The sequence below is a fragment of the Vombatus ursinus genome, unplaced genomic scaffold, assembly GCF_900497805.2.
Source record: "Vombatus ursinus unplaced genomic scaffold, bare-nosed wombat genome assembly UNPS02014821.1, whole genome shotgun sequence".
Classification (NCBI taxonomy): Eukaryota; Metazoa; Chordata; class Mammalia; order Diprotodontia; family Vombatidae; genus Vombatus; species Vombatus ursinus.
In genome coordinates, this window is record NW_020954599.1 from 49615843 (window position 1) to 49637782 (window position 21940).

At 36.3% G+C, this 21940-nt stretch overlaps 1 pseudogene; it reads right to left on the reverse strand.

The window, feature by feature from the left end:
* Positions 1 to 4569: 4569 nt before the first annotated feature.
* Positions 4570 to 21940, reverse strand: part of LOC114024470 — a 49548-nt pseudogene continuing 32177 nt past the window's right edge.

Below are 21940 nucleotides of genomic sequence, written 5' to 3' on the forward strand. Positions count from 1 at the left end.
ATTATTAAATAACCAATTGTCAATATAGGGGAGATCCAGGATTCTTTCTCTTCCTCATTTGAAGATTAGGTCAAAGCTTAGTTCTCTTAGTTCAGTCTTCTTTAGTTCATACGAATCATCCTAGTGTTCTCTGAAACCATCTCTTTTGTCATTCTTATGGCACAGTAATATTGCATTACATTCAAATGTGTTCAAACATTTCCCAATTGATGGGCACCCCATTGGCTTTGAATTTTTGCCACTACAAAAAGAGTTGCTACAAATATTTTTGTAAATATAGTTAGATCTCTTGGTAGTATAGGCCTAATAGTGGTGTCACTGGGTCAAAGAGAATTCATAGTATATTGACTTTGAGGACATAAATCCAAATTGTTTTCCAATTTTTGAATAAGTTGTACCAATTTGTGGTTCCATCAACAGTACATTAATGTGCCTTTATTTTTTACAGCCTCTTCAGCGTGTGTCATATATGTCATTTTCTTTTTTTGTCATCTTCAACAATCTGATGAGTGGGAGATAGAATCTTGAAGTTGTTTTCATGTGCTTCTTTCATTTTTAGCAATTTGAAACATTTTTATGTGACTTTTGATAGCTTGGATTTCATCTTTGAAAAATGCCTCTGGCCATTTATCAGTTACGGAATCCATTGCTATTTGACAAGTGAACAGGTTTATCCAGATGAAAGATGGACTGAAAAATCAGAAAAAAGATTAGAATGAGACTCATAAAAATTCGTTGTTAGAAAAGCTGTCAATATGGAGACAACAGAGCATTGAACCTGTGTAGTTACAAGCCAATTGGCACAGGCAGGCTTCCCAGAGTTAGCAGTATAGAGTAGAGCTATGTTCTAGATGTTGGGTTCTCAATTGGCAACCCCAGCAGTAATATCAAGTCTGGACTCAGGATGGGAGAGAAGAGCATGTGATTAAGTAGAAGAAGTTGGGCAAACAACTACCAGAGGTCAGACTGAGATCTCTGTTCCCCACACTGCAACTCTACTAGGCATGTGTTTTCAGTATTACTTTCCAAGATAAGTAAGCAGATGGATATCTGACCCAATGACTTAAGTGATTGCCATTTCAAGAGAAATATTTCTGAGAGGTTGAAAGAAGAGAGGAGAGTTATGAGGTGACTTAAAGCATCAGTTAATGTGATGTGCTCAATAGCCATTTGCCCATTTGCCTAGAGTCAGTTTGGGTTGGTCAAGAATAGTAAATGTTTTAATTAATTTCCTAATCTCTGTGCTGCAGGTAGTACAGCCCATGGGGAAAGCAGACTAATGATTTCTTTTTGGGAGAGCAATAAGTTGTATTTATTTTTAAGGCTGTTCTAAATTATAGTGGATGATTTCTAATGATATGCTAATTAATTTTGCCTTTAAAACAACACCAGGAGGTAGGCATATCCATTTGATAAACAGCAGGATATATCATTTTGGAGAAAAGCAAGAGAAGGAAGTAAATGGAATCTTAAGACATTTAAATTCACCTTGGGCATAGTTAAAGCAGATTTTGATGTAGCAGAGGTAGGGGTGGTGATGGTAAGAAGAAGAGAATAGAACCCATGTAAAGGAGAGCAAACTGGCACCAACAGGAAAGAAATCAGCAAGAAACATACAGAAGGACAGTGTATGTTTAACAAATGAAAGCAATGACCTTATTTCGAAAACCATAACCTAGAACTCGCGACTCAAAGGGCAATGTAAAGATGCACAGGCAGCAGGATTAGGATAAACACATTACCAGCCCAAGGATACCCTCAAGAATATGTGCTATAGGCATAGGATGTGGGTTGGTTATAGAGTTAAAGCAGGGATAACAAATAGACAACTCAGAGGTTTGAGAACTGGACTGGCATCCACAAAATTTGAAAGAACAACAAGAAGGCCTAGTAAATTGAGTGGATTCTCTAGTTGGGGGAGGAGGAAAATTAAAAGATATGAACATATTGGATGAAAGGGAATAAATGAAACAGGAATGATATTGTCATAGGAATATACTTCATTCTGCCCAATGAGACAAAGTACTTGCTTAAAATTTTGTTTTGAAAGCAAGACAAAGTAGGGGCAGGAGACCTCACCTCTCAGGACAGAGGCTATATTTCTATCTGCTTTATAAATATAATAGAATATTGTATGTTATAATGTGATATATACATTCATTTATTAAAATGATAGATTTTCTAGGTACATTATGGATTTTGTGACTTTTGTGTGTTGTCTTAGAAACCTAATTAATATTTATATAATATTTCTATAAGAAAGTGTTTAAATTTCCAAAAATTGACTTTAAAACATTCTGGAAGAAAACTTAAAAGTTAACATATCAAGGCTGATATTTAAAATTTCAACTTCACATTAAAAATCATTACGATTAAAAAGTGACTGAAAAAAAATTTTAGTCCATGTTTAGAATCACACATAGGTTGCCTTTTTAATTCAATTTACTATATAGAAACCATGTTTTTATATTCAGTTAAATACTGGCTTGAGATTACACTATTGTAAACAGGAAAGATAGTAACAGTCAGTACTTTTTAGCACATCAAATTGAAATACATAGGTTTAAAACTTCATTTTCTATGGCAAAGTCTTCAAATACAATATAGACATCTTCTGAAGTTACTACCATGTCATTTACAAAAGTAATATGGCTCTGAGCTGTCTTCATTTTCACATAAAAGAAATCTTTTATAGACATCACAGCAAAATTGATATGCAGTCAAACATAGAAGCTATCATAAGTGATCAATAAGCTCAAAGCTACAAAAGTTTGGCATTCCTGGGCCACAAGGAAGCATGACAAGTAAAGAAGGTAAGGAAGCAATTCTTCCATCTTTCTGAGTTCTAAAGTAAGTTCAGAATTTTGAATTTTGTATAAAACCTTACGTTTAACCTTAGCCATCCCTATAAATACAATTAAAATGACACACCAGCATGCTAGGATCCTAAATTTTAGTAACCCCAATATTAAGTTCAAATAGGCATTCATTAAATCACAAAGTATTCAAGCAATGAGTGCACCCTATTGGTTCCAAAGGTTGAAATTTTGAGAGAATCATTGTCAATTTCTTTCTGCTTTGAAGTACATGCATAAAAACCAACTTAGTGTTATATTCCTAATTCATAAGTAGAGGTTAGGATTTTCTGTCAATTTGCACCAATGTGAAGTTATATTTCTACTTGGGAGGCAGAAATTCCATACCTGAGCAAAAGGTAAATTAGGAACAATGATCTTTGTTTCATTACCATTTCAATTCTGAAAGCTAAAATGATTAATTAATAAAACATTATTAATAAATAAATAATAATTAATAAAACAGTTAAACAAATAAGCAAAAACCCCAACCAAATTAGTATAAGAATTAAAAAAATAATGCTAACTGAACTCAGAATAACAAAGAATTAAGGGAACAGCTTAACATTTTTTTCTAATTACTATTCTAGTTGAAAAACTTAATAGTCTGCTTTCCTGCAATTAAAAAAGGTAAATATCCAGTGCAAAGAGCATCAAGGTTTGTGAAGATGCATATAGCCCTTCTTTTAACTGCTTCGCAAAACTATTTCTATTTATTCCCCCTACCTACTCTATTATTTACCATCAACTACCATTTCAGCCAATAAACTTGTAATTGTGTGTCTAAGGTGCTAAATGCATTGTATCTATATACAGATATCTATTTATTATTGTTGGGCTTTCAGGTTTAACATTTTTGGTGTTAGAATTGTTAAAGAAACATACTATGTTTAATAAACATTGTAAATTACATGTCAACTTTCCAGTAAAGAATATGAAATTCATAATGATTTGTCAAACTTATTTTACTTAGATTATTGCAAACAAATAATTGGAAAAAAAGAAAATACTGCCAAACTAAACTTAAAATAATGGGCTAAAGAAAAATAACTTTCAAAACAGTCATATACACATCTATTTCAAAACTACCTTTGCTAACTAGCCCCTTTCCCAAGTTTTAGGCTGAAAAAAACAGTAAAATCTACAAAAAAAAATTATTGCAACCATATAAGGATTATGTCAGGTCAAATAAAACAAATACTATGATGCAATTTTATATTTATTAAACTACAGTTCAAAGCACAAATTTACACATTCCAAATATACTAAACATATCTAAATGAAGTTACACTGGTCTTCCACTGACATTTGATATATCTGGGTAAAAGACAATAACTTTACAGGACTTTTCTAACAGGAATCCTTAGTATAAAAACTGTGCACTTGTACGTAAACAGTTTATAATGGGGAACCCAAGTGATGGTCTTCCATATTCACTAAGTCATTCATTTTGTTGCATATTTTATTTTAAATGCTTTGAGGTTGGATAACTAGTAAGTTTAAATCTGGACATGTTATCTAATTCCCACCTCACCCCCAAAGAATTGTAGTTGTAAGCTGGTTTTGCCTGGTCCCAATTAGCTATTATTACTTATTTCGTTCAAGTTTCGGAGAGTGAATAGTTAAGACTGTTAAATTTTTCTTCCACACTGTAATATTGACCAGACAAGTTAACTTGCAACTTCAGGTCTAAAAGGAAGCGTTAAAGCCTGTTTTAAGCTTCAGTGCAAAAGCTGCTGTCATCTGGGCTCAGCTGAATGCAAGAAGGCATAAAGAAGTTCTTCATCACTGTGTCTGAAGTAATTCTAGCATCTTGCATCTCATACCTTAATGACATAATGTAATAAATAGTTGGCCTCTGAAAATCATTAAAAGAAGATGGCTGGTGGAGAGTGTCTGCTCCCATGTTATCAAAGATCAGTCAATCTCCCACAATCAGCTCAGGAAGAAGACCATTTTCCACAATCTGATCAAGCTCATCACAGGATGGATCCCAAAGTCTACTTGTAAAAAGAGGTGCATCTTTGTTGTATTTCTTGTGAACCTCTGGGATGGTATTCAAGTTCTACAACAATTTACTTGCAAAAGAGCCATAAACACCATCATTCATGTAATATATAAATGCTGGTTCTTTACTACCAGTTTTTCCTACTCCAGAGGAAACACCATTCTCAACAACTTTCTTTGCAATGCTATTAACTGCTAAAGCTAATGCAGAAGATAGATAGTAGCTTCCAGGTACTAAAATGACCTTAATGCCAGATCCTTCAGGAAAGTAGACTTCCAACAACAGGATGATGACATGGTTAACCTCTTGCAACTGAAATCCACTACCTGTGAAGCCTCTGCCAATGCCCAAGATGGTCATTTTAAAGCCAAATTTTCCAACCATGTCAAACACACATCAAGCCTTAGATAAAAGCATAAATATACACTTGAGGTTCTTTGCAACAGCTTGAAATATGAAACTTAACACTAACTATTTGGATGTCAAATTCCTTAGCACATTCCAAAAGATACCTACAGTTCTTCAGTGTGGTGCGAAACTTTATGTTACTCTCTTCATCTCCATTAATATCTTCTGTTGCAATGGGTAGTAAGAGCTTAGCATTTGGATGATAACATGCAATTTTCTTCAATTCAATTTCATTGTAACATGACATGATGTTAACCCCAGTTTTTGCTTCATACTTTATCTGAGAAGATTGCTTACATGGACTCATATCAATGATGTTTTCAGGAGAAATACCCAACTCTTGAACTAATACCATTTTAATTTTTGCTGGAACATGCAAATCTAGTTCCAAGAGCTGCTAAAATCTCTAGAACAGCTGGAGCTGAATTACATTTTACTGTGTAGGATGGCTTTATTTGAGTCACAACATTCTTCCACTGTGTTTCTTCACAATTTTTCTAAGATCTCCAACAAAAAATGCATTTTTTCCTGTTAGGATATGTGTTCATACACATAGTTATCAATAGTATTTCCAAGATGTGTTCCTTCAAAAAAGCAGTGACTTGCTTAAGCTCTCCCATAAACCCCTCCAAATACCTGTAAAAATGGCTCTAAACAAATTCTAGAGCAGCAGAACCCACAAAAAGACAGAGTGAAACAAATTTCCAGCCCAAGACAACCTGTATGGTTGATGGGAAAGATCTGTTACAACAGGCTGGGAAAGGAGTGCAGTTCAGCATGGGCCAGGCAGGCAAAGACAGGGCCTCAGCAAACCTAGAGCAGGCCTCAGGGGACTGAATCAATAGCAGTTATAGTGGTTTCCAGACTTCTCAACCCACAAATGCCACTTAGTAAGTCAATAGGAAAGATCTGTCATACCTGGGTAAGAGGTCCAGCCCCAGTCCTGGTGCAGCTCCTGGGCTGTGGTGGCTTCTGGAGCTCTTGGCCCACAGATTGTGGAAGGATCAAGCAGCTGATCAGAGAGGGATTACAGAGATCTCTTTACTGATGCTGAGGCAGGATTCTCTTGCTTTGCCTGTGCTTTGATCTGGGTCATAGATCTGGGTGGCTATCCTAGGGCAAGGAGGAGTGCTGATGTGAAGGAGGTTGTGTGGTGGTAGAAAGGGAATCCTCCTCACAGTTCAAAGACAGAAAAGAGTGCTTGTGGTCACTCACAGGCCAGGAAAGAAGTAAACACCTCACCTTTAATTATATCACCTTGGAAGAACTGAAAATTTATAGGTATCTCTGAAAACAGCTGCACAAAACCCCTGAAGCTTGGGACAGTACACCCTCCATGCTGGAAGCAGACCCCTATCTTAACAGAGTTTGATAGTCAGGTAATTAGCTGGGAACTAAGCAAACAGCACAAAAAACTCAGACTATAGAATCATACTTTGGTGACAAAAGAGATCAAAACATACAACCAGAAGAAGGCAACAAAATCAAAGCTCCTACATCCAAAGCCTCCAAGAAAAAATGTGAGTTGGTCCCAGGCTATGGAAGAGATCAAAAAGGATTTTTAAGAAACAAGTAAGAGAAATACAGGAAAAATTGGGAAGAGAAATGAGTGATGCAAGAAAATAATGAAAAACAGGTCAATAGCTTGCTAAAGGAGAGCCAAAAATACACTGAAGAAAATAACACTTTAAAAAATAACCCAAATGGCAAAAGAGGTCCAAAAAGTCAATGCGGAGAAGAATGTCTTAAAAAGCAGAATTGGCCAAATGGAAAAGGAGGTTCAAAAGCTCACTGAAAAAAAATAATTCCTTAAAAATTAGAATGGAGCAAATGGAAGCTATGACTTTATGAGAAATCAAGAAATTATAAAATAAAACCAAAAGAATGAAAAAATAGAAGACAACGTGAAATATCTCATTGGAAAAACAACTGACCTGGAAAATAGATCCAGGAGAGAGAATTTTAAAATTTTTGGACTACCTGAAAGCCATGATCAAAAAAAGGAGCCTAGGCATCATCTTTCAAGAAATTATCAAGGAAAACTGCCCTGGTATTCTAGTACCAGAGGGTAAAATAGAAATGGAAAGAATTCACTCCTGAATCATCTCCAGAAAGAGATCCCCAAAGGAAAACTCTTAGGAATATTATAGCCAAATTCCAGAGTTCCCAGGTCAAGGAGATATTGCAAGCAGCCAGATAGAAACAATTCAAGTATAAGGATAACACAAGACTTAGCAGTTTCTTCATTAAGGAATAGGAGGGCTTGGAATATGATCTTCTGGAGGTCAAAGGAGTTAGGATTAAAACCAAGAATCACATACCTAGCAAAACTGAGTATAATCCTTCATGGGGAAAAATGGACATTCAATGAAACAGATGACTTCCAAGCATTCTTGATGAAAAGACCATTGTGGAATAAAAAAAAAAATGACTTTCAAATACAAGACCCAAGAGAATCATGAAAAGGTAAATAGGAAAGATAAATCATAAGGGACTTATTAAAGTTGAACTGTTTACATTCCTACATGGAAAGATATTTGGAATTCATGAGACCTTTCTCAGTATTAGGGTAGTTGGAGGGAAAACATATATATATTAAAGGGTAAGAGAGGATTATGCTGGGAGAAGGAGGAAGAGAGGTAAAATAGAATAAATTATCTCACATAAAACAGACAAGAAAGAACTTTTACAGTAGAGGGGAAATGGGGAGAGGTGAGAGAGAATGAGTGAATCTTACTCTCATTGATTCTGGCTTAAGGAGGGAATAACATACACATTCAATTGGATATGGAAATCTATCTTACCCTACAGGAAAATAGGGGGGAAGAGGATAAGAGAGAAGGGGACAATAGAAGGGAGGGCAGATTGGGGGAGGGGGTAAGCAGAAGCAAACACTTTTGAGGAGAGAAAGGGTCAAAGGAGACAACAGAATAAACAGGGGGCAGGATAGGATGAAGGGAAATACAGTTCATTTTTCACAACATAACTATTATGGAAGTGTTTTGCATGACTACACATGTATAACCTATATTGAGTTGCTTGCTTTCTCAATGAGGGTGGGTGGGCAGGGAGCAGGGGAGAGAATTCAGAACCCAAAGTTTTAAAAACAAATGTTAAAAATTTTTTTACATGTAACTGGGAAATAAGATATACAGGCAATGGAGTATAGAAATCTATCCTGCCCTACAGGAAAATAGAAGGGGGAGGGGATAAGAGACATGGGTGGGGGAGATAGAAGGGAGGGCAGATTGGGGGAAGAGACATTCCAAATGCATGCCATCTTTGGGTGGGAGGAGGGATGAAATGGGGAGAAAATTTGGAACTCAAAATCTTGTGGAAGTGAATGTTGAAAGCTAAAAATTAATTAATTAATTAAAAAAAAAAAAAGATGTGTTCCTTCATCTAACAAGCCAACAGAGTAGTTCGCATCTTCAAAAAATCCTTCTATCTTAGACATATTCCACAAAGCAGAAAGTCATAAACCAGGCAAAACAAGGATATGGGACATCAAGTCTTACCTTTGCATCTTTAGAATATGCAACAAAATGGACAAGTTAGGAAATGAAACCCTCCTGTCATCAGCTAAGTTCCCAAGGTGGCTCTGTGTTGAAGTTGAATTGCTCTCTATTGAGCACTTCTCCTACCAAGGGTGGGGAATCTTTGGCCTTAAGGCCACATGTGATCCTTTAGGTCCTCAAGTGAAGCCTTTTGACTGAATCCAAACTTCACAGAATATAACCCCTTAATAAAAGGATTTGTGCTATGAAGTTTAGATTCAGTCAACAGGCTGCACTTGAGGTCCTAGAGGGCTGCATGTGGCCTTGAGGCCACAGGTTCCCCATCCCTGGGACCCTCTGGATAATTGTATACCTGATCAGAAAGTTTGCTGTGAGATAACAGCCCAAAGAGTCAGGTAAAGCATCTTCTCTTTTTAGGTGGAATTTTTAAAGAGGAATGTGGTTACCCACAGCAGAAATACTTGAGGTGGCTGGGCCATAGGACACTGGAGCAAGGTGGGGGGGAGGGACTTGGAAAGTGCAGCACCAATACCAGCTATGCAGCAGTGGCAATGGTGGCCTAGGAGAAGAAAAATGCTAATTTTAGAAACTTCCCAAAATGAGGTGAGGGTGGGTGGGGGTTTAGGACGATAGGCAGGTTCCTTAAAGAGAAGAGTAATGGAGTGAGAAAGGGAGAGACTGAGGGAAGAAAGAAGAAAAAGATGATACTGTAAAAAGATGGGAGAAGCTATCTGGAATGAAGAGCAAGAGAGTGGGGGTGAACTGTCATTTGTTTTGGGGTTTTTTTGTTTTTTTGTTTTTTTAATGGAAGATTATAATTTCCTTTGAAATTTTTTCATGATGTCTAAACATCAGCAAGGTAATCTCACAATCTAGAGGTTACAATTTGTTAAATATTCCACAGTGGAAAAGAGAAATGCATATATTTTGAAAAAAGTCATAGACGTAAAAGGCAACTCAAAACCAATTTGCAAAAATGTAAATTATAATCATAATACATATGACTTTCAATTTAGCAAAATGATGATCTAGTCTTCACTTTCCACCTAAATGTAATCCCATTGCAAGAAGGGATTGGATCTCATTAATCTGAGTATTCTCAGCCCTGCAAAAAGCAAGTGCTCATTAAATAATTGATTAATTATATTCATTTAAAAATCGTTTGTTAATTTAATTTGATCGAATTATTAATTCAGGAAATGCAGTAATTTAACAAGTAATGTTCTTGGGGTATCATTTTTAGATTAATTTCGCATTTACTCTCTGCAAACTGACCTTATTTACCCAATCTTGGAACTAAATGCCACCTCTTGCCTCTGTACCTTCCCCATGCTGTGCCCCATGTCTGGAATGCTCTAGCTCCACGCCTTTGCTTCTTGGATTCTCTAGCTCCATTCAAGGGTGAATGCAAGTGTTACGTACTATACAAGGCCTTTCCCAATCCCTCCAGAGTGTTGCTAGTTCTGTTACCTTGGTCAAAATTATTTTGAGATATGTGTGTGTGCTTACGTAAACATGTGTCTTCACATGTATACATGTGTGTATAGTTCCATTTTTTTTGTATGCTCATTAATTTTTCCCAGTGCCTGGTTCACTGGTCTATAGAAGGTTCTTAAATTTTTATTTAATTGAAAATAATTGAGTTTTTAGTTCAATCAGAAGGTAGGAAGATAAGCAGCTATATACAATTAAAGATGTCTTTTCTTGTCCCCGACCCAGGTTCTTAACCTTGCCTTCCTTAAAGCTTAGAAGTTGAAGGGAAAAATCCAGACTTTCAAGAACTTATCCATTATCAGTTTGATTAGACTTGCCAATTGTGGCTAGCAGCAATGTTGCCTCAGAGCAAGAATCTTTAGCAGATTAGGTATACTTTTAGTGTTATGTGATTGTGTGTGTGTGTGTGTGTATGTATGTGTGTGAAAGAAAAATAAATCACGTACAACATTTTAAGACTTTGGGGCCTTCTGAAAACACTATTGTCTAACAAGACAAATTGATTTACCAACTCACTGTTGAAAACACTGGATCTAGAATATTTGTAGTTGTTAAATATAAGAGCATTTATTTTGCCATAAGCAGGATGTCATCACTACTAAGATAAGATCATGTCAAGGGGCATAACCAAAACTATAGCCTGGCTTCTTCTATCCCTCCCAATGGTCATATATTTTGCAGTTTGCATACACAAGGAAACAGTTCCAAGTTTAAACAGCTCAATGAGCATGACTCCCAAAATCTTTTTTTTCTTTTTTTTACAAAATATGGAGAAAAGGAAAGAGGTGTCAGAAAAATGTAGTCCTGAATCCAAACCCTCAAAGCTTTTTTTTTTTTCACGAACATAATCCTTCTATTTTTTTTTCATTCTAACCCTCCTACAACTAGAAATTATGAACAGAAACAGAGCCAAACATCATGAAGATGACTATAATAAGAGGAGTGGGATCATTTGGCTATTTCTGTTCTATTTCTTGCTTCTTGATCTTCCAAATTAATGACCCTTCTTCCTATCCCCAATCCCTGTTACTCTTTTTCTTCTCATTAATTTCAGTTTCGTGCAGTTAGTTAGTAGTCTGTGGCTTGATCAGGGATGGGGTCACTATTATCAAGAAGAAACTTCATTGATGAAGCTCTATCAATAGCCAAATATTATAATTGATGTTGCTGAATAGTTATGAAGGGCAAAATCTTCAAGATTCTTCATTTTAAATAGCTTATCATAACTAATAATAAGACATGGTACCATATCCCAGAAGAAGTGTCTGAAGCCATTGCTAATGATATTCAAGTTCTCTTTCATCCATATTTTGCTTCTTATTTGCATTTTAAATTAAATTCTGATGAAAAGGATACACCACCTCTGTTTCAAATTAATTAGTTCTTTTCTCCATTCAGCTTATTAAAATACTAAGAAATGATTAAATTTAATGTTAAAAAGGCACTGAGATTTGCCACCAAAAGGATAGACAGACTGTAGACAGAGCAATAGACCAACTCCTGCAGTGTAGCAAATGAGTGGTTACTAACTTATGATGTTTTCATTAAATTAGAAGCTATAAAATGAAGTTGAAAACATAAGTCAGCTTTTCCACAAACTAAACACAATGCATTTCTCCAGGCTCAAACCCAACTTCTCCTCAAATTCAAGTTAATTAAGGAAATAGATTCCTATTTTCTGGGACACTGAATATTTGGAAGGGGGGAAAATAGTCATTTGTCAGTTACCTATGAGGGGATTATACAGTTTATGATTTTTCCCCATATCCCTTGATTTATTTTTTCCTCTTAATCCCACCTATAACTTTCTTTTAGCCATTTTTTTCTTCTTAGCAGTTCCTCTACCAAAGGTGGGGGGAAGAGAACAAATGAAAGAGAAAAAAAAAAAAACAATAAATGAAATGAAGCTATGCTGGATATTACTGATCATCAATAAAAATACATTGCTTCAAGAGACAGTATAGAGTATCGGCACTTTTATCTTTATATTGTTCTTCCCTTAAGCCAGCAGTAGATGGATACTGGGGTTCAGATCACAAGAAAGCAGTCCATTTGTAAAGCCTGGAGTTACTTTAAAAAAGCCTCCTCCAAATATGGCCTAAGTCATCCTAATAGCAGCTTGAAAGCAACTTTAGCACTTTGAAACAGACCAACAATTCTGAAATAGCCATGTTTTCCTGCATATAAAAATTCCATACTACAAAAGCCACAACCGACATTAAAACATGGGGAGTATAATGGAATATAAGTTTAAATAGTTTTCCTTAATAAGAAGGATACAGGCAGACTTCTGTTTCTTCTCATTCTGTAAAGTCATTACTTTTAACTTCCCATTGTCCTATAGCATCCTAGGAGCTACCCTCCTGAGTAAAACACGTCACCTTTGGCTGAAAAGATATCAAAAAACTGGTCGATTTAACCTACTGACTTCACTAACATGTTAGTCTGGTGGTGCACACCAGTCCTCAAGGCAACACTACCATTTCATTAGCAGCTTGAATAAACAAATAAATGAGACGATGTTATTTTGTCTGATACTTTATTTTGTGCGTTTGGACATAATGATAACAATACTAAATACTGTCCTTACAACAACCCTGTGAGGTAATAGTGAAGAAGAATGTGTCATGCATTTTAGTGTCAGACACTAAAAATGAGTATGTTAGGTTGATGATGGTGGTGGTGGTTTTAAAGGAAAATATGTATGTATACAATCAAATATGACGCAAATTATAGGCTTCACTTAGATTTCATGCAAGCTAAATTCAAAGAACAAGTGTGGCCTATATTCAGCTCCAAAGAGCATGTTTTAAACTCTGACAAAGTTCTAATTTTGTAATCTCAATGGTTATACTGTTGCAGCTCAGAGATTGACAATATCATCAAAATGAAAAGAGAGGAGGATTACTATCATCACCAAATCACAGAGTCAGGATAAATGAGATGAAATAAGAATTTTTTTTTCCCATTAGGGCCCAATGTCCAAAATACAATCAATCACAACAGTAAAGAAAGTAAAGCCTAATGCATACCCTCCATTTCACTTGTATAATAACACTTTTTTTCCCCTGTTTCTATATCATTCCTGCTTTCCAAAATTGGATACTGAAGTGGTATGTAAGAGGGCCACCAAGAAACAGCAGACATAGAATTGGGAAGGGTAAGAACAAAACATAAGGCTTTTATTTCCCTACATAGGCCTTCACACTCTTACGTATCTATTTGTCTTCTAGGCAAAGTATTCTCCTTTTGAACAATGGTATTTTTCCCTTCACTATGTAGACAGAGTGACACAGCTTAAACTGAGGTAAATGTTCAAGTATTCTACATATCTAATTACTGGCAGAATACTGAAAAAAAAAAGTGGCTACCAAATTTGAATTCAAGTTCTGTTATTCCAAGGTTAAGATTCTGACAATTGTACTATGTTATGTGAAGGAAGGATTGAATCCTAATAGTTGTGAAGTAAGTCTCCCCTCTCATCTGTTCATGCAGAAATCTAACAGCAGTTTCTGGGTGCTTTGTGGGTCAGAATTCTCTTCAAGTTGTTGTTCATAAACCTCTACTAATGTTTTCTTTTTTGTTTTTCTGTTTGTTCCAGTAGACACAAGTTCATTCAAGGCAAAATAATTTCATAAAATAGCATATTGATAAAGGTAACAACAGAACAATCTCCTCATAAACCTGGAACTCATTCTCCCACAAACATATAAACTATCTAGGAGAAAAAAAAGCATGAACAAGGGTAACATGTGGGGAATATACATGACGGATCACGTGTACCCAGGGCATTGGTGTAAAAGGGCAACTCATACTTCTAATGTTTCAGATCTTCTGGTATCATGTTGTTTTTCTATAATAATAGCTAACATTTATACAATTATGCCCTAAGGTCTGAAGAACACTTTGAATATATTACCTCATCTAACCCTTAAATCAACCTTGTAACGTAGGTGCTATTATTACCTGTATTTTGTAGATGAAGAAATTGAGGTTAACAGAGGGTAAATAACTTATTTATGGTCACACAATCCAGTAAGTGTCTGAGTCAGGATTGAAACTCAGGTCTTCCTGATTCCTAGTAGAGCACTTTACCCACTATTCTACCAACTGTCTCCCTATAGGGCAGACCTGCACAACTTGGGAGTAGGTAGGGGCCAAAATTAAAATAGGCTAAGCTTCTTCAGGCCACAGATAGGTTTTTAGTGGCTCATTTTCCAAGTAAAGGTATAATTAATGATTAATTTTTTTTGCAAAGAAACCATATTAAAAAAGGGAAATTTCAATTCATATCAATTAATTACACTTATTACTTAAGATTTTTATTTATCATGAAATCATATTAATGTTAAAAAATTACTTTGCTAAACTGTGCAATTTTTAATACATTTTTCAGGTTTACATTTAGTTAATGGGATGCATTACACTTCTTGTCATCAGTTTATCATATTCCAGAATCACGTTTGAAATTGATTTCTTTAGAAATCTGGAAACTAATCTCAGTAACCACCTCACTTTCTGAGTTTACTTTCTTGAAAAACCATTGTTCCTCACTGAGATTTTTCAAAAATTTGGATGCTTTAATTTGTTTTTCATTTGTGTCTAATTTGCTTAAGTCAGGATGTTTTGGTTCTAAATGTCAACAAAGATTGTATTCCTTCCGAATGGCTATTACTTCTCGACAAACATGGCACAATATTTTGTCTCTCATGTAAGGAAACAACTATCCACTTGTCCATTCTGGATTAAACACTCTATGTTCTGATTTGATCTTCCATTTCTTTTTATCACCCATTTTATCCAGTCACCCTAAAAACTTTAGTCTTAGAATGAAAAAGTCTCCACAGCTACTGTTCACATACAAAGAAACACTAAACTGAGTGTATGACCTTGGAGAGAGCACCAGACACTCATGTAACTTGGATGGCGGCCACACAACGAGCGAGGGGAAGAAGCCCTCACATTGTTGCCGCTCTTCGAATACTGGGCTTCAGCTCTGTTGGCGTGTGTCTGCACTCACTTTGTCCCTGTTCAGTGCTAGTAACAACTGAAAATGCAGCAAAAAGATACAACTCTTGCTCCTTTCAGACTAGAGACAGACTGACGATGGATGGTTGCCTCAGGTCACATGACAAACAGGAGAGAGTGTGCGGTGGCAACCCACCTGCCAGGTTATATGATGTAACATGTAACATGTAACATGATATATTACACAATAGTGACTAGTGGAAGGTGGTTAAGGGGGGCACTGACAAAGCACTAGTTACATCTTTACTTTCTTTTATAACCTACATTTTTTGCAGACCACCTGAAATCCTTTGGTGGGCCATAAGCAGCCCACAAGCCGTATGTTGTGCAGTCCTATAGGGCATTTGTTACTTCTCCATCTCATTTGATATTCAGTGCCATCCTAATACTTTGCCTACCATCCACTAGTAATGATGTAAGTAGTAATCATAAAGGTAGATTTGTGGCTTTATCAGCCCCTTCTTTCAGCCACTGTTATCATTCTCTGAAGCTGCTGTGATTAGTAAGCCTCTCTGTGGGGAGAGGAGGAAGGGGGCAGCTGTAACTCTTTTTGACTCTTATTCTAGTAAGGATTACTATCTTCCAAGCTACCTGCTATTGTTCCTTATACATTGTGGCTGGGGGTAAGGGGGCGGGGAGAGAAGTAATGTGTTTAATTAGCTTTTCCTCCACAGGTGAGGGCTACAGATTTTTCAGCCAATAAATATGAATCATTTTCTCTTAGCTAGACTACAGCAAAAGGTACAAATATTTAGTCTGAAATCATATCCTTTCCTTAAACTACTTTCTCTTTTTCTGTGTTTTCTCAATCTCAGTTCACTTTTCATTTAAATTCTGGTCAGAAACACATTTTTGTTCTTAGTTTTTAATCATATTGTATTCTCCACCCTAATTGTGCTCTCATTCCACAAATAGAAAAGGAAATAAGTGAAAGTTTGGTAAGAAACCCATTCAAACTCCTCTAGTCATGCTGCTATGCTCTACGGAAATCACAAGGACTAGAATCAGAAAAGTCTGAAAAAGGTTAGTGAATTTTGTTCCACTCTTCAACAAACAATTAAAACTGATTTCTCTCTTGCCTGTCTATTTGCTTTTGTTGTTCAGCCATTTTTCAGTCATGTCCAACTCTTCATGACCCTATTTGGGGTTTTCTTGGCAAAGATACTGGAGTGGTTTGCCATTTCCTTCTCCAGCTCATTTTACAGATGAGGAAACTGAGGTGAACAGGGTTGAGTGACTTGCCCAGGTTCACATAGCTAGTAATATTCTGAGGCCAGATTTGAACTCCAAAGGATGTCTCTCAGACTCCTGGGTCTGTATCCACTGTGCCACCTACCTGCCCAAACTCTCTGTAGTTATGGCTATACAATACCAAAAAGTAGTTAACTGCAATGTGGGAAAATATATTAACAAACCAGTTATTTTGTCTAAATTAATCTAAAAAACTAGTGAAGTGCTTGAGCTGTAATGAGGGTTCTACTGGCACACACAAAATGTAATAAAGTATAAAGAAAGACCCTTGGCATATTGATAGGATCTGCTTTGTCAAATTTGTAGACAAATGTGAACAGGAATTTTACAAGATGAGGGGACATTGATGGGTTACAATTTGTGGAGGAAATATATTCATCAATGATACCACCAAAGTATTGAAGTCTAAGATATGTCAGCTAGTTTTATCTGTGCTTCTATTGAATTAGTGAATCTTAATATTTTAAAAGCCAAATTAAACAAATTTTATACCATGTAGTTTCAGACTAGGTATTGACTCAGACTGATCATTATGGTGAAAGTTTTCACCTATAGAATATACATCTATGAAGATAAGAATATAAAAATCATTTAAATGCAGTACATTTAAATGCAGTTACAAAGCACTTTCATTCATAGTATCTCATTTTGATCTCATAAGAGAAGCAGTGTGGAGTGTTGAATAATGCAAGATATATTCAAACCCTGTCTCTGACACTGTTTGTGTGGCTCTAGGTAAGTCTCTTAATCTCTCTGAGCCTCTATTTTCTCACTGGCAAAATGAAGATAAAAATACCTGCAGGATCTAGATCACAGTGTTATTATACGCATCAAATGAGATGATGTATATAAAACAGCTCAAGTAGAGAGGAGATGGAACCTCTATCATGTCCCTATCCCCAGCTTGTTTCAATTCCTTTGGGTAAGATCTGGAAATCTCTCTCTTAGTTGAACTGAAATATCTTGCTCCCAATTTGAAAGCTCATTCATTCTGTGAATTATATGGCATATTTTGGTCTTTCTGATTTCTGTTTGCTATCAGCTTAGATAAATTGGTTTATTGTCTATTTGTTAAATGTGCTTTTTGTGGTCCTGACACTTGGTGGGAAGGGAGGCAAGCCTTGGATGTGTAGGTTGGGGTAATCCTTCCTCATTAAGGGATGGTAACCAGAAGTTCAATCATAGCCTAGAAATTATGTCCCCTAGATTAACAATATTCAGAGAATGGGAAGGAGAGATATAATTCTTATCCCAGCACTCTTTGAAGAGAGCAGAGTGGATAGCCTCTGTCATCATCAGTCTCCTTCCTCCCCCTCCAACCAGGAAGCAAAGTCTCCCTTGGAGAAATGTGTATGAAAGAGAATCTAGAAATATGCCCATTCCAGACACATCTAGAAAGACCTACAACACACACTTACTCTCTCTACTTTCTTAGTCTTCTGCATTTGGAAGATTCAAATAGTCAGGGAAAGTCAGTTCCTTAATATATCCCTGATCTTCACTTTTCCACCCTAGAGACTTTTAGAAATATCTCTTTCGTTGAGATTGGGACTTCCCTCAAAGCAGGCATGAAGAATGCCCTTCCTTTCCAAAGCCTTCAGACAAACTCTACCTCTTACAGAGGGATTGAGTCAGGATTCCCTCTACTGACTAGAAGTATCTAATGAAAAATACTCTGGGCTTGTCTGTCAACCTAGGTTATGTGCAAAATGAGAGATATTAACTCCACTTCCCAAAATTGTTATGAGAAAAAAAAATCAGCTCTATTCAACCAGATGTAGATCATTGAAGGACTGGCTTTGCCTTTCTCTTAGACTTTCTCCTTTACTAGAGTTTAAGAACCTGGGCCAGAACATTCCTACTTGTAGATGTAAATATCACAATACTTCAAGAAATGAGTTTCTAATGTCAACTACAACTCACTCAAGATTATTAAAACTTTGCCAGTAGTAACTAAGAAGTTTTCATTCCCTTTAAGGCATTTATACTAGTGTAAGTTTAATGGGCTCTTATTTGCATTCTCTACCAGAAGTTTTTGCCTAGAGAAAAAGTACCTGGAAACTTTCATTTTAAAATGTCAGGCTCAGTTCAACTGCTTTAGAATAAAAAAATGGAAGGGAACCTAGTAGGTGACTATAATAGGAAGGAAGATAAAAAGCCTTATTTGCACAAAGAAGTATGCCAGGTATAGCTGGGCAGGGACCTGAGGGGAGTTAACTTCACTCATAAAAGAGCATTATTTGTGGAATTATAAACAACCATGGCCAAAAGATCACAGGAAGAAGCTAAAATGTTTGTTTTATTCTAGACATTTTCTTGCCTTTTTGGTTTTTCTCTTCATGATGTTACTGTACTGCCTGATCTTTAAGAACTAACTCTTGGGAGGGTGGCAAAACAGCCCTTTGGAGTGGAGCTGGTTTATGAAACACATTAAAAAGTTAGGAATTGTATTATGATAATACTGGTTTTCATATTTAAGAGCTAAATTTCTCAACATTTATACACTTTTTGTTCACTAAAAGTTTTTTCCTAACCACATTAACTAGTGAATTTTCTGATGACAGTGAGGACTTGTGGTCTAAAGAGATATATTATCAGCACTGAGACTTTCCATTTGAGTAAAAACTTTTTTGTTTTGCTTTGTTTTGTTTTCATTTGCTGGGAATATGGGTCTCAACACCAAGTGTAGAGAAGATTTTCCTAAGGGCTATCAATACATGTTTTCATACATATAAATAAGGAGTAAGCATCTCTTGGCCTCATTTCTCCACAGTCAACAAGTGCCACATTTCCACTCCCACTATACAAATCAGGAAACTAAGATGACTCTATGATAGGGACATTAACTTTTGAACTATATTACAGTTTAATCAATAGCAGTAAACAGTATTCTAAAAAAAATCATAGAATCTTACAGTTTATGGGTCAAGAATAGCAAAGATGTAGAATAATGAGGGGACTCAAGGAAGACCCAGTCCTTAGAGTATGCATAATAGCTGCATAGAAGCTTGGCAAGTCTAATTCCAGAAATACATACATAGGTATTCTCTATTTCCTGTCAGCCTACTGAATGTTGATGAAAAACCTTCATAACTGGCTATGTCAAAACTGGATGTTCATTCACAAAACACATAAACAAAATCATTCTTCCCTTATAGTAAATAAGGCGGTAACTGCTCTAAGCTTCTAGGTGGGGAAAAAGTAGCATAAATAGAAGTAGCTAGGGCCCTCTACTTGACATCTGCCACCAGCTGCCATTTCTTCCTATGTGGACACCAGGTGGATTATGGTGCTTCCTCTGTTTCTTTTTCAAAATTTATTTTATTTTTAATTTATGGAATAAAACAAGCATTTCCATGACATAGTATAATGAAAAAGATGATTGCACATGAAACTGAAAATCTTTTATGTACAACTTGCTATTCCTTTTAAATATACAATAAAGTTATTATGTACATTTCTTTTTTTTTCCTTTTTTTCTTCCCTCCCCCTCCACCCTAGAAATGGCTGCCATTAGACACAAATAGGTGTGTGTGTGTGTTATTCTATACATACTTCTTTTTATCAGTTCTTTCTCTGGATGCAGATAGCATCTTTCTTCATATGTACTTTATTTTTAATCTGTGTATTTATAATAGTCAAAATTACTCATCTGCCCAAAGTCATTCTTAAAACAATATTGCTGTTACTGTATCCTCTGTTTCTTCTATCCTTATTGTGTTTATTCTGTCATCATCTTAGGTCAATGAGTTTTGGAGATGGAACATATCAGGTTACAATCTTATAAAAATTTCAGAAGAACTATCAGAATTCCAGCAACTCAAGTTGGTAACAAAGTTTGCCAATAGTCACAGAAGGTGAGCCTGGTGAGGATATGGCAAATCAGCCAAGCAATCTGCTTGATCCAGCTGAGATATTATCAGCCCAGCAGCCAACACATTATGTGCTACAAGCAATGGAGAGATTCAGCTATTATTTATGCTAAACCCACAGATGAGCTTGGTAGAAGTAATGTTCTGTAGTAATTACTTTGTTCAACTCCACTTAGAGGAGAATGTAGTATAACTTCTCAGGAAATATCCTTTGGTAAAATCTAATTAATATAAACTGGTTTTACAATGTTGTGGATTTACCAATTGCAACTGATACTGGGAAGACCATCCTGAATAGGAAAGAAATTCCTGTCCCTTCAGGGATACCTTTAGAACCCCAGGAGGAAGACTAGTTCCTTGCTGTGGAAACTCAATTCATTAATCTAAGCATCATTTTGGAAGAGTAAAACCAGAGCCTATATGCTGCATGGGAAAAGACAATCAAATTTGTCAATTAAGGGATCACAGGTAATTTTGGAAATTTCATTTAACTGATGAGTCAGAAGCCAGATCACAAAGGATTGAGTTAGAGGAAAGGAAGTGAAGGAATCAAGAGCAGACAGCCGAGAGGATTCTGGGAAGATGGCAGAGTAGGTCAGAAAATTTCAAGCTCTCAAGATTTTCCTCCACAAAAAGAGATAAAATAGAGCCTCTGGGCAAACATAGAGCCATGAAAACAAATAAGAATAGGGGCAAAAGAGGGGTCCTCCTGGGACAACTGGAGAAGATCTGAAGAAAAATCCTGGACAAGATTTTCTCCCTGTGAAGAGTAAACACCTCCAGCCTAGGGCCCTGCTTCAATAAAAAGCCAAAAGCTGCTTAAACAAGTGTCAAGCCCTGCAGTTAGCTGATTTAGGAGGCTTCCTCAGTCCCAGCCACAGGAACTTTTACCCCTGGGACAGTGAGAGAAGTTGGTCATCTGACCTGGGAAAGATGGAGAGAAACTCTGCTAACAAGGAACATCAGACCCAGCTGTGCTGCAGAGATGTGATGGGGGTGAGAAGCAACCAGCATATGCCTGGTGATTACAGAAGCAGTGGGGTGGGGATGCCTCTGCTGTGGTCACTTACAGGAGGCTGGAGGTCTTGTTTTGAGTTCAAGGCCAGAAGGGAGAACTGAAGAAGATTAGAGGCCAGAGGAATGACCCCCACCATACCTCAGGACTAGAGGTGATTATAAAAACTAAATTATTACTAAAAAAAAAAATGCATAGGCAAAGGAGAAAGAATCCAACCATAGAAAGCTACTATGGGAATACAGAAGATCGGAGTTCATCTTCAGAGGAGGATACTGAAGCAAAGAAACCCTCTTCTACCCTAAAAAGTAATGTCAAATGGTCACCTGCCCAAAAAGAACTCATTGAAGAACTTAAAAAAGATAAATCAAATGAGAGAGATGAAGGAAAAACTAAAAAGAAAAATAAGAATAATGCAAAAAAAAACCAAGAAGATTATGAAGAGAAAGTCAACCAATTAGAAAAGGAGGTCCAGAATCTTAAGGAAGAAA